We start from the raw sequence: 18862 nt of genomic DNA on the forward strand, positions 1-18862 counted from the left end.
AATAGCCCAATATACCGGCTTCATTTATTCTGATTTGTAATCAATGAACGTTTGGAACAGCGAAACTTATTTCATATCCAAAATTCTGAACCATTTAGAACAATGAAATGGTTCATTTTAAGAATACTAATTACTGAACCATAAGAAGGGAACCTGCTTATGTATTGTACTGATTTACTTCATAAACAGGGCTTGAAAATGAAGAGAGCATAATATACATCTCCTAAAAGGCTTCCAAAAAACTTGCCTAGAATATTGATTCATTGCTCTTGTTAATACTGCTATGTAAGCATGTACACTTTGGTAGTGTTTTCTCTGTAACATCACTCGGAGACCAATATTTCTAAGTCTCTCTGTTCAACTGCAATTTTCCAAATTCAGTCCCTGAAAAAACATCCTGAAAAAACTGTAAGTGTGGGACAAATGCTTAAATAAATCTGGCAGATGCTTCTTCCTTTCTTTATTCAAGCATTTCAGAAGCTTTTGTATGTGATGGAATAGGCGAATCCATTTGAAATCTGTACACCTTGATAGAAGACATGTCCTTAGGGAGTGTGAATTTTAAATGAGGTTACCTGAATGGGTGTTTCCATTTGAAATCTACACCCCCTGTGTGGGAGATTGAACACTGATATCCAGTGCATTGAATGTGACATTAAACAATGCAGTGTGCGCTGTAACGGTGACAACTGTACAGTCTGTTCACATAGAAGTACAAAGTAAATAGACCTCAATATACATCTCATAATTATTTGAGTGCAATGCTTCTTTGGCGCGCCAACTGCTGCGCGATTTGTACTTGCCGAGCGCACCACGCTCTTGTCGCGTCTGCGTGTTACGCAAAGTATCGACCCCCGATGCCACAGATTTGGTTTGTACTTCTATGAGAACGGACTGTAGATATGTTATGGACAGCGGGGGTCAAAAAATATTGTTATATTTTTTTCCAACAATATTATACCAGTATTCACGAACATCAGCATTTATAAGATCACAATTGTTCATAAAATGGTGTCTTAAGCTAAGTAAGGGCACAGTAAATGATTCTTTTAGTCTGAATAGTAAAAAGAGTTGATTTATCAGAACTTGTCGTCATTGGGCAGGAAAAACCTCCTACAGTCTGTCTACTCTGAAGTACAAAGTACCGACGCAGACGCACACATTGTGCCGACTTTGAAGACACGCATACCTGCAGCAGAAACGCAGCACTACGCACTGTTAACGCGCTGTATACGCGCGTTGTCACTTTGTACTTTAGAGTGGACAAACTGTATGTGATTGTGGCCCCTGAACATGTTTAAAACAAAACTGCCAACAAGTTACATAAGAGGTTTTGCTTTAAACATGTTCAGGGGCCAATGACACATAGGTTTTCCTGCCCAACGACATTGTCCAATCCCCAGTAATCAACTAGTGTCAGGATTTAGAACTTATGACAATTTTTAATCAAGATATGTACTCGTGGTCATTCTTGTGCAGGGTTATCAAACATTTTTACCTCGAATCAGAGGGGCAGATCACCAGAATTCGCCCAATATGTGCCCCAAAGTGTACTATTGGTCATTCTTATGCAGGGCTGTCAAACATTTTGCCTCGAATCAGAAGGGGCAGATCACCAGAATTCACCCAAAATGTGCCCAAAAGTGTTATTTAAGTATGATTTCTCTTCACAGGTATAGGAAACTTCAAAAGTGTGATGGGGCAATGTCGAAAAAAATCACCCAAAATATCTGTTAACCATTAGTTTCTAGGGGAGAGGGAAAGGTTAAAACTTGCATATGTCACATTCAAGGTGAGAAGTGTAGAACAGTAACAGTCTCTATGTATTATATAGCACACAACATTATTATTTTGTGGTTAAAAAAAGTACAATGTAGCTAAGTGAAAGTATGTTAAATCTTATATGAATGAATTAATTTTATGAAGCTGTCATCTACCCTTACTTTATTTGGGAAGATTTTTTTGGCACGAAAAAAAAAATAGGATGTTCTACTTACTAGTAAATATTGAAGGGAAGCAGAATGGGGCATATTTTTTCAAAATTTTTGGTGTAATTATATGCGGTGTTATTTGTGCATGTACTAATTCTTAGCTGTGCTTGTTTGCAACAAGATGTAAGATGAAAATTTTCTTGAATGTGACAGATTTGTTTGCATTATTTTTGTAAACCGATTAATCTTTATATTATTACCTGTCAGCTGGTGTGTTGTGTACCACTTTACAAGTCATAGTGGTTGGGGGGAAGGGGAGGGGGTCGATATAAAATGAATTGATTTGAAATGGTTGTGAATGTAAGAAAAATATTTATTTTTGTTGTCCTTTTAGAGGTGCTCACTACAGCTGTAACTGCATCCTATTCCAGAAAAAAATTGCTATGTTTTGTGTCGTTTTCCTGATATGAAAACGATGTCTATTAATCTTCAGGAACACACAATATGTTTCTCTAACCTGAAACAGATATTTCTTATAAACTTCCTTGAACAGTTTTGTAAAAATCCCATTTAATTGTACCATGATACTGCAGTGAGAATTTCAAATGAATGAGCGCAGAATGGTGAATGCCATCCTGTCACCCAACCATGACAATGTGCCTACGGGGAGTTTACTGGACGAATAATGCACACATCTAAAATGGCACGCTATGTTGAATGTTCATTCATTTGATATTCTCAATAAGTGAAGAAACTGTAAGTACAGACAAAGGACAAAGAACTTTCAATATACTTGCATGTGCCAAATACAGAGCTCTAACTATCTTTGGTTAGTCTAGTTCAGAACTAAAATGATAAGAAACAGTCCAAGCAAAATTTCAACACAAAAATTGTAAGTAAATGAATACATGGACGTAGTGTATAATGAAACTGGATGTAACCGAGTTGTAACTTGACCACTACTGTTTTTTGTTTGCGCTCCCACATTTTTGCTAGGTCGATAAAGGGTATTGTGATGACTTCCCATCTCCAAATTCTACATGGAGGGGCCATCTACATCCTTTATGTTGTTACTTATATATGATGCGATAAAGCTAAATGAGTCTGACGTCGATCAAAATCAAAATTCAGTTTTCATTTTCATTACATGAGCCATTTTCAGAGATTTATTTTGCTGAAAACCCCCATCATAATTGGAATTACTCTAGAGATATGGCCGTTTTAGTGTTCTTCAGAACTATAAACTACAAAGGAAGTTGAATACTATTAGCTATATCTAAAAATTAATATTTCCGACATCCGACACATTTTGCTTCATCACATCACATATGACATCATCTAACAGCACAATCCCAAGTCATTATAGTCATCATCTACCGAAGATGCAAGTGGACCCATAGTTGAGTGCAAAATTCTGAACTTGAACTAAATGCCTTGATATTTGTGCTGAAACTCCTTATTGGAGCACACAAATGCTAACTATATTAGCTGCCTGGAGCACAACTCATGTGCACCAGACAGCGGATGCAGTTAGCTTTTGTGTGCTCCAAACAGTCAATGTACAGATGGGCTATTCCAGTTGAAATCCATACACCCCCTATGGAAGACATGACCCTAATCTACCACACAAGGGGTGTAGTTTTCAAATGAAGTTATCCATTCAGGTATCCCCATTTGAAATTCACACTCCCTATGTAGGAGATTAAGGTCATGTCTTCCACAGGGGGTGTATGGATTTCAGCTGGAATAACCCAATCCAGAGTCCTTGTACGAAGATCCCTGATGTAGTTGCAGGATGTTTCCTCTTTCATCCTTGGTCAGAGAAATAGTTCTAATGATACCAGTACATATGTGACGTGTCAGGTTATCAATTTCGAGGTTTTTACATATCTTAAATAAAGAGATATTTTGCTCCACAACGCTGTTTTCCCCAATGAAATCGGACATTCCTAAGCGAAGATATTTAGTTCGTAAGCTATGGTATTATAAAATTGGAAATTGAGATATCAGTTATCTGAATAAATATGAATGAATGAATGAATCAGCCTTTAAAAATATGAATGAATGAATGAATCAGCCTTTAAAAATATTATTGACAATGACGAGAGTAGGAAAATGTCTCAAAAAATTCAAGATGCCAGTTATTTTCCGGTCTGAAACTATCAGACAATATTTTTAACATTAATAACATTACAAATTCGCAACAAACCCAAATTGTTAAAAAATCACCCCGGGGCAGATTTTTGGCTATTTCTCCATTTACGATCCTGCCCAAAAGTGTCTGCTTTTGACATGACACATCACATATAACTTTCAATAGTATAATAACCTTGGCCAAATCAATAATTACACTATTTTTTGCTCAACAGTATTTCATAGCACAAAGATAGTGTGGGTTAAAATTCTGTACTACAAGGGCTGTTTGAAATTTGATTGTCATTATGTTACATGGCATTACTATTATGAATACAAAAAAATGAATTTATTATGCAAAGTATGATTTACCCAATACCAATCCAAGATTAGAAGATTATATGTAGATTTGATGGTAAACGTACTCACCACCAGTTAGTGTCAAGTACCATAGTAGACTAAAAGTAACATGATTTGAATAAAATAAAAATTTAAAAAACACTGGTGATACTTTGTGACAATATTTTATATTATATTTTTTCCCCAAAATAATTATAAATTTATGTTGAAAGGATTTAAAGGACATTCGCAAACATTTTGTATCCCTTAAGGTGGGCCATGAGGCATATTCTGGGAATTAAAAAATGCTCAGAGCAATGAGTATGTTTGAATCAGATTAATTAATAGAGTAGGGTAAAGTACACTGAATAAAATAGGTTTTTTTAAAGAATTTCGGACATTCGGTTTTCATAAAACATCAATTTATTTTTTCTTTGTATCCTTATTGTTTGTAACAACATTTGTAGTTAATGAGTTAAAATGTCTGAAAAAGCTCATGAATACATCATTTTTGCAAATATTTTGTTAAAATTCAATGCATTTATATGTCCAGGGTACTTGTGCAGAATTTTGCCTTGAAACTTGGCTGAAATGTTTCTAATGTGTTCTAATGTATTATACTGTCTACCAGCCCCTCTAATTTGCATAATTAATTAGCCAGTTTGTATCAATACTATTTGCAGAATGCATTTTCAGAATGTCATTCCATTAAGACGTTCTATAAGTTGTTAGGATTAGGAATCGGCTATCTAACAAAAATCATACTATTTTCAGCATTTTGTTGTATTTAAGAAGATCAATGGTTTGCAAGCATGTAGCATTAATTTCTTGTACCTGGTAGACAGGGTTCGAATTCGTTAAAAAATTTTGTGTAGCAGTTTTTGGCTAATTCATCATAATCAGGATACTTCCATATACTAAAGCACTATAAAAAGTGCTATACAAATGCAAAATTGGGTAGCAGTTACTTCAAAATGTGGAGCAAACTGCAATGCGATACAGCTGAATTCGACCCCTGCTGGTAGAGATGCATGCCAGAAAGATTTTTTCCCAGAAGAATTGCTGTGCTGGTGATTTTCTCTGAATTTGACATCCAATAGTGTGATAGCATTTGTATTGTGCCTGGCATTTTTGATTTTGTATAGATTGAATGTGCATTGTGTGATTCCAGTTGAAATACATACACCCCCTATGGAAGACATGACATTAATCTTCCACACAGGGAGTGTGAATTTCAAATGGAGTTACCTGACTGGGTGACTCCATTTGAAATCTACACCCCCTGTGTGAGATTACGGTCATGTCTTCCATAGGGGGTGTATGTATTTCAACTAGAATAGTCCATTATAATGACTGGCTTAATATCATTATTATCTCACAAATTGCAGCTGGGCATAAACATAATTTTATGCGTAATGTCAGTGTTTCAGTCAAATCAAACAATATAATGATATCCAGTTAAAAAATGTGATGTGTTACAAAAAGGAGTTATATTTACAGCCAGCGGTTTCTGTTTTGTCAATTTTATTGTTATTTTCTGAAACTAAGTTTTCTCAAGGAAAAATGGGTGGTGATTAGACTAAAGCATATCTTCTTTAAAATCTTTGTATTGTCAATAATACAACCGTACATAGATCACAACATACATGCTCAGTCATATAGGCCTACTGTGTGCATATGCAGATTATTTTGCAGTTTGCAAGATTTGGGAAATGGTGCGAGTTGCTTTTTTCGCAAAATCTTGACAATACTATTAATACTAATGTAACTCTATGGCATTATTATATTTTTAGGCATCTTTATATTTACATTTCCATTCTGATTTGTGAAATCCACAAAAATAAAACCACTACGAAAATTACAGCTTATACGGTATACCAAACCAAGATTATTCTAATGTAGAATTGTTGTAGTATTGTGCAAGTAACTTATATCTTTTCCTTATACTTTGACTGCTCAGTGCCAGAAGTGGGTAAGTGCAATAGCTGCCATGTGTTGATGAGTGCAATATACTGTGTGTAAATTGCCAAATGTTCACAGGGCAGCTATCGCACTTACCCGCTTCTGGCACGAAGCAGTTGATTTGTTCAAGAAGGAAGTACAATTCCATGACTGGAATCAAACACTGGGTTTCCTGTCAATAAATCGGGGACCCTATGGCTACTGTGGTAGGGTCATTCATGCTATCCAATACTGACTTTCCTGTTGGACTCTCTTGTAGGCCCAATTCAATTACCTGTTTCATGCATTTAGGCTTTATAGTGCGTGGAGAGGTATTATTTCATTGCATACGAAGTACCGTATTCGTTCCAATAAGCGCCCATGCCCCAATAAGCGCCCACCCAGGGTATTTTCCATTTGCTAAAGGGTACCATTAATGTTGAAGTGACGGATAGACGTTGATACAGTGAAATAGCTGGGGGATTAGAAGTCCTGTGTAAACATGCAATATATTTTCTGCATCAGAAAAGCTACTGGAACGTCTCAGGACCCTTTTATAACGTATGTAAATTTGTCTCTAATAAACGCCTGTTAGGAAAAAATTGGCTAAACCATGTAAAAAAGAAGCGCCCACCCATAATGACTTTAAGTGCCCTGGGCGCTTATTGGAATGAATACGGTAACACAAAAATTATTATTTCTTCTTTCTGTTGTCATTACAAAGAATAAAAATAAGTGATTTTCAATCAAATTTGCGTATCAAGTAATTACCTAGTATACATTACGTGTGACATTGCTGATATTGTGCCTCTCGCTCTGCTAACTCACTTAGCTTTTTCAGCCGTAATTCGGTGTTTTGTCGCCATTAATCATTTACCAAGAAGTAATTATAGATCTACAGGTATGTTGTTAATACTATGTCAATCAAACTTGCAATTTTTATAACTTATTATTAATGTGTGTTTTGATATAGATAACCGCATCTACCGAAAATATCAGCGGGTGTCCAACCTGGCTTCAAAATGCATATCATCTCATTTCTAGTGGCAAAGTTCACAGAATCACAGCTCAAAAGTTGACCTCTAGTTGACTCCCTCAGGACAGAGTTCAATGAACCCAATATGCTTGTACATGTATGTTCAAAAAATTACCTTTAAATGTTTTGGGTGCAAAATCTCATAGTCTGCAACTGTTGCAGAGTATGAGTTTTTGCAACACTCTCAATGGTCATTCTTTGTTGTATAGTCCGTCAACTCAGTACAAAGTAAATAGACCTCGGAAACTGGAGGTATGTGAATAAATATTTCAGTGCAATGCGTGTGTAAATGCTTCTTTGGCGCACCAACTGCTGCACGATTTGTACTTGCCGAGCGCACCACGCTCTTTACGCGTCACATTTTTTAACACGCAGTACATGTGACACAAAGCATCGACCCCTGATGCCACCGATTTGGTTTGTACTTGTTTGAATGTACAAATATATTGGGGTTATAGACTGTGTCATGAGAGATGAGAGTGTTTATGATTTTTGCAAGTCTAGTAATATATTCTTATTGTTATTGCCTAGCTGAGAATATTAAACTTGGAAGGCAAAACCAAATTATACTTTGATCAGCTTGTAATCAGCGGGCCTTGTGATATCGCGGATTAATATCAATATATTTCATTTCGAGAATTGTCTTGTGACATCTCGCAAGTATCACAAATTATTAACTAGAGTCCTATACTTTTGTCTACTTTCTTTAACCATAACACAAAATATCATAGACCAGACAGGCCAAGTATACCACTCTTCATGTGGGTCTACTTTTCGGTGTAGTGGTAAAAACCTAACAATCCCCGCCAATTACGAGCTGATTAAACAATACAAAACATTTGCGGTGCTTGTTCTTCACTATTAAAGAATATTGATGTCACTTTCAAAGCATCCTTCAATGATGGGTGTGGCAGGGACTGCCTTTTGAGGAGAGCGAGAGCAATTGCTCTCTACTGCTCTCCTTAAATCTGATATAGGAGAGTGATTTTAGCTCTCCTTAAATGACCATTCTCACCTTACATTCTATCATGCCTGCCAACCGTTCCGATTTAATCGGATTCGTTCCGATTTTTGAGGTCAAAGGTCACAAAAATCGGAAAAATCCCGATTTTTGAAAATGCAAAAAAAAAAATTTTTTTTTTTTTTTTTTTTTAGATTTTTTTTCAAATTTTTTGGAGAACCACTGGACCTATTCTGAAGTGCTAGGATCATTCACAGTTAATTTTAAAAAAAAAAATGGAAAAAATTATGAACAAATTACAGTTTGTTATTTTTAATATGCAAACCATTAACCAATATTTACCTTTTTATGTAGCACATATTATAAATGCATGGAAAACCAATGCATCTATAATATGTGATACATGAAGAGGTAAACACTAGTTAATGGTTTACATATTAAGGATAACAAACTAATTTTTTCGTAATTTGTTTTCAAATTTTTTTCAAATTACCTGTGAATGATCTTAGCACTTCAGAATAGGTCCAGTGGTTCTCTAAAGTTGCCAAAAACTTTGAAATTAAAAAAAAAAAAATTAAGAGAAAAAAAAATTTAATTAAAAAAAAAAATTAAATTTTTTTCCAACCTTGAATAGCAAGTAATTTAGGGTCTATAACTTCTTTTTTCCAAAGTTTTGTTTCGCTTCTCGCTTCACTCTAATTAGACACCAACCTTAGTTCCAAAGGTTGGCAAGTATGCGCCGTTATGGGTGAGCGCGTGCCTTGCGCGCCCCGGGTCGCGCGCACCCTGTACAGGTTTTTATTTTTACAATGGTGGCAGGTATGTTCTATTATAAATTGTTCTAAACAGCTCTCCTTGAAGGCTCCAGAAGAGCTATTTAATTAATGCCCTCCTGCAAATTCCAAAAGACAGTCCCTGGTGTGGCTTATCAAGTTTATATAAAAATATATTCAGTCAAGGAGAATGGCAAATATAAAACATATTACAGAATAATATCTCCTAGGACAATGGCTACACTGGATTAATATTATTTAAAAGAAATATGGTTGGACACCTTGATTTAAATAAAAAATCTGTAGTCAGATCTTAACATAGATTTTTAGCGCAAGCACACAGAATTTGACATTGAATACATGGGTCTTGCATGGCGTATAATTTACATTTGAACCTTAGCTTGTTTGTGAAACACATGCATATGGTAGGAATGGGCTGTTCCACTTAAAATCTACACCCCTATGGAAGGCATGGCCTTAATTTTCCACACAGGGAGTGTGAATGTCAAATGGGGTTACTTAAATAGGTGACTCCATTTGATATCTTCATCCCCTGCGTGGAGGATTAATGTCATGTCTTCCAGAGAGGGTGTGTGGATTTCAATTGGAATGGCCATTTCAGCTTCTATATTATATCCACAATGTAGGAAATCCTCTTTTTGTACATTCACATGATCCACTACGTAGAACAGAATACAGTGCATTCACACCAAATATTCTACGGAAGCCCAATTTCTGTAAGGGCAACATTTATTTAAAGTGAACTTTTTTTTGTTTTCCAGTGCATAATAGGATTAGTCAAAAATCGCTTAGATTACGTAACTTTTCCAATTTGTGCGTTATTTCTATTTTGTGCATTCTGATAATATATAATAGCAAACAGATATCATTAGCAGTATTATGAAATAATGCTTGACCGATGACTCGGATCGGATATCAGCACGGCCGATAATTAGCACTATTGTCAAAATATCGGATCAGCATTGCCGATCATTTAAAAGTCATCCACTTAGTGTGTAATTAGACCTGTTGCTCTTTTTACATGCACATTCCAAAAAAGTTGGAAAAAATATTTGCACTAAATATAGTGAACAGTGCATCTGTAAATGAACTCTATACTACCGACGGGACATACTGTCAGCAATTCGCAAATTTCGGCTATCGGAATGGCTGGTATCGGAAACTTAATATGGCGCATCGGATTAGCAAGAAAAGACCAGTATCGGTCAAGCATTATTAAAAAATTTAAAATGAAAGATTAGCAACCCAATTTTGGGTGTAATTATAATTTTTTTATGTGCTACATCGAATTGTAGCTTATGAATTATTTAGTTGAATATAATTATACTATGAATATTCATGTGTATTATTGTCTCCTTGTCCCACACATTCCTAGCTCATTTTATATGTGATGCTTATATAAGAAAAGTATAAAAATATGTCATAAAATGATCAGTGAATGAAGGTATATTGACATAAATTAACATAAAAAATGACAGGAAAAAAAAGGTGAAGAAAAAAATGGTAAAAATGTGAGCGGCAGAAGTTATTTTTTGAAATTGTACATAGTGTTGTGCTCACGATAGGGTTGTACATGTATGTGTATTGTTAGGAGGTATCAATATCTCTACTACTATATATAAGGTGTACTACAATAAATGTCTGAATGTATGGGAAGATATGTACGTGGAAGTATGCAAGGTTTTTGGAAGGATTAAAGGTTTCCTGTTCAGAAATTTTTCCGGACAATTTGATGGAAGTAAGTTTTTTGAGCTGGATTGCGATACTTACACATTGGAGTTCAGTCAATCAAGATTTTAATAAATCTTAACCCCATGAGAACTACCTGCCGATTGGCCAAAAAGAAGTTTTCATTATCAATTGAACCAATCAGCAACCTTGTTAGAATAATTTCACCACAGAAAAAATTGGGGTGAATTATTTGCAAAGCTCCATTCTGATTGGTGATTAAAGTAAAGATATCATGTAATTGACCGATCAGAGGCAATGTTAAATCAGGCAGGTAGTGCTCAGGGGGTTAAATTCATAAGCCAAAAATGTTAGCCTGTAAATGTATCTCCTGAACACATTGAGGTTCAAACTTTATGGATGGGTTACTTTGTGTGGGACAGGTGTATAAATAAGCACTCTGTAATATTGCATTGGGGAAGGGCAGGATAACGGTAGAAAAACATATATACAGATAAAATTGGGACAAAAAAGACAAAGATGTATAATTGTGCACTGACTGGGACAAATTTGTGCAGAAAATAGCTTAGTCTTCTGAAGATGGGCAGGTGGGAGTACATGTATGTGGGTAAATATAAGCGATCATGGTTTCACATCTCTGCAAGTGTAAATTGCTGGTATAAAGTAGGTTGGTTACTACATGTAATGTAATCATACTTTGTTTAACTCGTAATGTAGGCAAACAATGTTATTTATTTGTTACTGAGCACATCAATATGACAGGCATGACTTTACACACCCACTATTTAATGAAGATAACAATTAGATTGTGTGCACATCAATAAAGACCCAACTTTACGCACACATAAATTACAAAAGTGCAAGTTGTACATTAACGCAAGGCCCACTTAGCGTATGCTGCGTCAAACTGAGTGTACGGCACAAGAGTGGCACTGTATATCAACCTCCAATCGCCTATGTGTAATAATTACAACCTAACTGTTATCCTCCGCAGATAGAATGTGTGATAATTACAATCCAAGTGCTATCTTCAGAAGTGCTATCTTCAGTAGATAGCATGTCTGTAATAAAATACAATCGTAAGTGTTATATTCAACAAATAGTGTGGATGAAAAAAGTCATGCCTGTCATGAGTTGAACAAAGTATGTAATTGTATTAATACCACCAAGCAATCAATCTGGAATATTGTTCAGTGTAGGTACTACATGTACTAAGTGCAATGTACTAAGTACGCAGTACGCTTGTAATCCACTTAAGTGCATCAGGCTCTTTGGAGGAGCAATATGCTTTATGAACTAATGTTTACATGCTAAATATCTAGGGTTTTTAACATCACATGATGGATAAACAATTTCCTTTGCTGTTTAGATGGTACCACAGGCATTTTCAGAATTCTTCAGGGATGTGCTACAATCATGAGTGTGAGGGGCAGTGTAGACTCTATGTACAACATAGCCATACATGGTCACAATCACATATGTGACATGATCAAGGGGAATGAGTCGCATGTCAGCCCTGGTCGAAAATGAGTTTTACACATGTTTCTAAAGAGGACATTTAGAGCTTTCAGAAACTGAAAACCCCATGTTGATACGACTTTTTGATACATCAATTAATCAATCGCTGAAAACAATATAAAACAAAAGAATTTTAACACTTTCTTTGCCAATATCTCAAAATCAATATTAGCGACATGCGACTCATTTCCCTTGATCGTGTCACATATATTCTCATTGTGGTCAACTGACTACATATACCTGAATAATTTATGAAAATGTCTGTAGTAGTGATGGTTTAGGAACTGGAATAGTTTACTATGTACCATTTTGTGACATAGTGTGGACTAAAGGACATTCAAAAGTATTAATTATGTGGTTTATTATCATATTCAACCTATTAATAAGTCAGTGCCCACTTTCTGTGCTTATGCCTGTTTCAGCACAATGTCAGTTAAATTTAAATATAAAATAATACTATTAGGTCAAAGGTTATGAGCAGGGTACATCCAGTTTGACTTCAATAAAGCAAATACTCTCGATGTCCTTTACCTATACTCAGGTCACAGTATCATTGGACTTCAGTATCATTTGGCTATGCCAGTTGAAATCCACACACCCTGTATGGAAGATATACCCTTAATCTCCTACACATGGGATGTAGAATTCAAATGGAGCCACCCATTCAGGTAATGCCATTTGAAATTCACACTCCCTGTGTTGAAGATGACACCCCCTCAAAAAAAATGCCAATACAAATAAAAAGGTCAATTTTTTTCTGTAAACATGTTGTCAGTCCTTCTGTGAAGGAAGAAGTCACACAAGGTCCAATTTTTTCCGGTGATGAAAGTGATAAAATCGGGCCTTTTTTGAAGAAAAATCACTTAAGGTCCCCTTTTGAGCCTGCTGCACTACCCAAAATAAATCCAGGCCATGGGCCTGTACATCACTGCACAGCTGACTGCAGTAAAAATAGTTGCACTTACCCCCTCTCTTGAAATCACCATTCCATGAAGTGTACAAGGTCAAATTATGGTTGGTGTAATTTACTGCTGCCTTGCTCTAAGAAACTATGGTAAAAGAAATATGTAACAACATATACACAAACATACTTAACATTTCACAATTGTTTAAAAGTTTTTGAACACTAAACCAATCCGTTAGGCCTAAAAACAAGAAGTTGTATTGCCTTTTTTGTTCCACTGGGTGGGTCAAGTGAGTTTGTAAAGAAAACTTGCATTTAGAGCAAGTATGGTTGTATAACTGCTTGAAATACTATGGATTATGTTTTGACCAGCTTTAAGGTTTCAATTTGGGCAGAGAGTCGCATATGAAATAGTTTATCATAAACTGTGGTCAGGGAAAAAAATGAAACAAAAAATTAAAAACAGAAAAATTGGGTAGGTGTTCATTTGTACGGTAATTTTGTTGCCAGTTTTCACAATTAGGCTCTGTCTTGCTTACTTACTTGCTTATGTCGACTTGTCTAGTTGGACTCCGCTGATGGCTCTCCACACAACTCTGTTCTGCATGCAGTTCCTAATGTCTTGTCGCTGCCTCAGTTCTTGAACTGACCCTTGGGTGATGCAGCATCAATTGGTTAGTGCTAGGGGGTGTGTGTTGCATCAGCAGTGGAGCAGTGGGCAATACAACATTTAGTTTTTTATAAGGCCTGTATATAATAATCAGCCACATGGTGCTTCTCTCTGTCTGTCAGCATTGCTGTAACAGAGGATGCATAAGGTACAATTGAATGTATTTGACTATATATATATTATGACTATATATAAAGTGACTGACATAATACTGATAGATAAAGATCTTTGTAATGTGTTTGATTTATTCAGTGTGTGTTTTTATGTCATGGGTATGAGGAAAATGTGACCCAACAAATTAGCCCTACTAGTATAGGGCTATTTGACTGTGGTGATCCAAAACCATGCTATATCATAAAACTGCTAAACCCAATGGCTGTTATATAAACACAGCCAAATTAAAAAGTCTCCAGTAGTTCCATCCCCATTTAATCAGAGTCTGATGAGTTTATGGTAAAATAATTTATATAATAATTTTTTATACACTTTTCTTTGAAGGTTGATACCAAATTTGATATCAAAAGTTTAATCATCGTGAGCATAGAAGCCGTTGTTTGGAAATTCGTGCAATTTTAAAAATAACAAATTACGAATTGACCACACAAAAGTCAATGCATGGTATCAGCTTATTATGTGGCCTGAAGCAACCCAGTACAGGAATCATTGTACACTTGCCTCGCAGCAATTGAAAGAGCAGGGTATTTGATTTGCATTTTGACATGCATGGGTAAACCTTTAACCTGCCGGCCTATTCAGGCGACGTAATTATTGGCACTCACGCTAGCTCCGCTACGTGATACAATTCCCGATGTCATTTTTAGAATTGTGCGAATTTCCAAACAAAGGTTCCTATGCTCACGATGATTAAACTTTTGATATCAAATTTGGTATCGACCTTCGAAGGAAAGTGTATAGAAAATTATTATATGAATTATTTTGCCATAAACTCATCAGACTCTGATTAAATGGGGATGGAACTAGTGGAGACTTTTTAATTTGGCTGTGTTTATTTACGGGTGGAGCGGTTAGTGGGTTTTAGCAGTTCTCAGATATAGTGTGTCTCAAGTTTGGTAGTTATCGTAGGTGCATATTTTATTGGTCGCAGTATCAAGTGAAATCGCACATGCAAAGTTAATCATGCAAAGTGCACACGCACGTGTGCAAGGGTAATTTGTCGGCATGCTTTCAGCGCAGCTGCGTAAAAAACAATGTCACTGCCTAACTTGAGGGGAACCAAAGAAAGAATACTGCCTAACTTGAGGGGAACCAAAGAAAGAATAGATACCTTCGTATTGGGGCTGTCTACATAGAATGATCTGGATTAATATACAGCAGTGTGAGTCTTCCATGGCCTCGGGCATGAGATTTTTCAGCTGATCAACTGAATGTGGCCTCTTTGGTTCTTAAATTTATGCTATTTAAAAAAAAAATCCAGTCCCATTTTATTTGCCAATGTTAAGCTTTTTTTCAGCCGTTTTGTACCACTTCAGCACAGTTTTATTTAAAAGGGCATTTCGTGATCCACAGCATCATCCCCAAAAGTTGAGATTTTTATATCACTGGAAACCTCTGGCTACATAATGCTTATATACAAAAAATTTCTTGCAGATTAATTCGTTTGGCAAAGATATCATGAAATTTGATTTTCGTTCTGGTATACCAGAACGAAATTACAACACATCGTCTATGGAGCAGTGTAATACACATAATCATGCATAACTCGCAAACGCAAAATCGGAATCAAGTGAAATTTTAGGAATAAGCTTTTTTCGTGGATATCTACTGAAAAATGTCATAAAAAGAGGGATGTTAGGATCACGAAATACTCCTTTTAAGCAAATCAACATGTTGAATGTGTAATAGCAACACTCTCCCTGTATGATTGTCTTGTAATGAAACATTTAAGGGACAGTGGGCACACATAAGGGGTCCTCTCGCTATTCGAAGGTCCGCCATTCGAAGGTTCGCTATTCCGATAGGTTCGCTTTTGTTATTTTACCATTCGCTATTCGAATGTAATTAAAGGTTCGCTATTACGAAAATACGGTTCTCTATTCTGAATGTTCTCTATTCCGAAAATTCCCATAACACAAACAGGTTCTCTATTCCGAAAACAGAGAGGTTCTCTATTCCGAATATGAAAAGGTTCTCTATTCGAATATTCAAATATGGGTTCTCTATTCGAAAACGAATCAAGGTTCTTTATTCGAAACAAGTCACAGTGTTCTCTACTCGAATATGAAAAAAGGTTCTTTATTCTGAATATGAAAAAGGTTCTCCATTCCGAAAATTAAATGGGGTTCTTTATTCGAAATGAGTCGCTGTGATCTCTATTCAATTATAAAAAGGTTCATTTTTCCAAATCTGTCGATGTTGAATCATGTTTGCGCCCTCTAGCAATGTCCTTTGGAATTGAGCAAATCACCGCTTTACCAATGTGTCACGTGTTTTGGTTTTTTTTTTTTTTGAGACCGTTATAATAGCATAATAATGCATCCGCAGCGTGTAATAAGAGTGAATTGTCATCAAAGCGATGTTGCAATATTTGGGCCAAATGCCGGAAGGCAATGTACAGCAATTGCCTTGATGCTCTTACTTGCAACTTTTCAATGACCTATGTGATGAATGGAGTAGTAGAGAATTGCTGGCTATGCAATTATATGGTACGGAATTGTATGGTAATCTTATTAATTCTCAGTACAACGGAACACATTTGTTTCCAATGCAATGGACATTTTATTGTGAAATGTCATTGTACAAGGAATACATTAAAAATGTTCACATAGCCCCGAATGAAAGTATTTAATTATCTTTGTAATCACTCAAAAAGCATTTTGTGTGAATTTTACATCCGAACTAGGTGCTATTAAATTTTTATGAGCCTTTTTATTTTACATGTAAAGTCTATGGGGGGGGGGGGTGACGATTAGAAATGGATGGCAATATTGAAAAACCCTCATTTTGGGCCATTTTAGACACTAAAATGCACATAAAAAAGAATAGCACTTAGTTGGGATGTAAAATTCACACACAAAGCTACCTGAGTGAGAACAAACACAATTAAATACATTTCATTCGGGCGCTATAGCAACCATGCAAAAATGTCCTACACCTTAATGGTTATGGACAAAGGTGGGAAGGCCGATATTTTTAATGCCACAAGATTTGCCAAATATTCCGAGTGTAAGCATGGAAGAAGGAGACGAGTGCACTTAAGGGGTTTGAGCATTAAGGTAGCGTTCTCCGAAAAGTTTTTCGATAAATTCATTAATTTCTCAAAAACTAAAAATCGCAGATTAACAAATAAAGGTTAAAATGAAATCCATTATTGGGGCATTGTTATCGTATCATTATAATAGGTCTGACACCAATTAAAACATGTGTTGTGATGTCCCAAGTTCATAGTTAAAATGTGCTTACGCTCTTTTTTACATATTGCCTCGAATTCTATAATTAGTGCTGTCCGCTTGCCTGAAATTAATGATATATTTCTGAAAAGCGTTTCTGCTTGGAATGTAGATGCCCATTATTGATCTTACTATCCGTGATTTTAATTTATGAGCTCTTTTATTCGACAATTTTTGATGTCTTATACATACGCATGCGAAAATACCGCCATTTTTAACAGTATCGGTTTTGTTAACCAAAGAACCATCTACATTAGTTCCCTACAGTTTATCAAAACCACAGATACCAAAATGAAGGCTGTGCTACTGGTAAATTTTAAATGAGGCCTACAAGTGTCAGCATAATCCATGTAAAAATGGACCTTCGTAGGCTTGTTGACTCATTCTGTCATGTAGGCGTAGTGATAGCCGGAGAAACCAAATGAATTTCCTGTGTTCATGCCATTTGAGAGAAAACCAATCACATTATCACCAAAAACGAATAGTAGAATACCAAAAAATATTCACAGAATAAGGAATGAAACAAAATCGAACAAATAAATTTGCATTACACAGGTAGTATTGGCTTAATAATGATGATACACGTACTTATAGGATTCAAAAAGCATAATGTTGATATTATTTCTGTTCGACAAACTTCACACACCTATACTAATAGGGCCTTTATCTTTTCTCCAAGAGATTGGTGACAAACTACTTCATAGTCATTGGTTTCTTTCGTTCTCTAACTTTTGACTGTCATTCTGTTATGAGATGGCGAAACGACCATTCCATACGCAGCACTTTTATGTGACGTATAAAGAAAATCTTTAACACGGTAGGACTGCTTTACGTCAGCAGTTATCAGTAGCTACTGGTTGCTGCTATATACTCATTGCTTTAGAGGTAAACACAAACTTTCTTTTGGACGCTATTTCTCAACAACAAATTTGACCAAATTAATGATACTATCTCTGCACATGTTGTGACGAAGTCTAGTAACCTGAACCACTTTGCTTTCTTGTGAACATTTGGTTTATTATAATTTCTATTTTATGGCGACATTTAAGCTTTGATTTAAGGGTGCACCACTGTGAAATGCCTTCATTCGAAACTTTTTTCCATTAAAATCAACCAGGTATGGTCAGCGAATGGAAACACTGGTTGTTATTTCTTCAGTCAGATAGGCGGAGATCTGATCTAGTGGTGTGATCTCAAAAAGTCCAGCCATGCTCATGTTCGATAGACGATCTAAATACCCAGACCTAAATTAGTTTTTGGTTAAGCCTTTTCTAATGTATTTCACAAAGTAACATGACACTTTCTAATTTTGAAACACTGATTTTTTTACCCGCATGGACGGTATCAGGAGAAATGCCATTTCCCGGGGTTATCTGATGCACAACTCACTCAAAAGTGCTGCATGTATAGGTTCTACCGTACGCTGTGAGTCAATTCCATACGTTGCCTTTCATTATGACGTACAAAGTAAATCTTAAACACGGCGGGACAACATTCTGCCAGCAGTAACCATTAGCTATCGGTTACTGCTATATATTC

At 35.9% G+C, this 18862-nt stretch overlaps 1 long non-coding RNA gene across 1 annotated transcript in view; it reads left to right on the forward strand.

Moving 5' to 3' along the window:
- LOC140165031 (uncharacterized) overlaps nt 1-14139 on the forward strand; it is a 181753-nt gene extending 167614 nt beyond the window's left edge. Inside the window, exon 2 of the long non-coding RNA XR_011860619.1 lies at nt 11138-14139. This is a non-coding gene — a long non-coding RNA (uncharacterized lncRNA). The remainder of the gene's footprint in view (nt 1-11137) is intronic.
- The last annotated feature ends 4723 nt before the right edge of the window (nt 14140-18862 follow it).

Source organism: Amphiura filiformis, chromosome 11, assembly GCF_039555335.1.
Source record: "Amphiura filiformis chromosome 11, Afil_fr2py, whole genome shotgun sequence".
Classification (NCBI taxonomy): Eukaryota; Metazoa; Echinodermata; class Ophiuroidea; order Amphilepidida; family Amphiuridae; genus Amphiura; species Amphiura filiformis.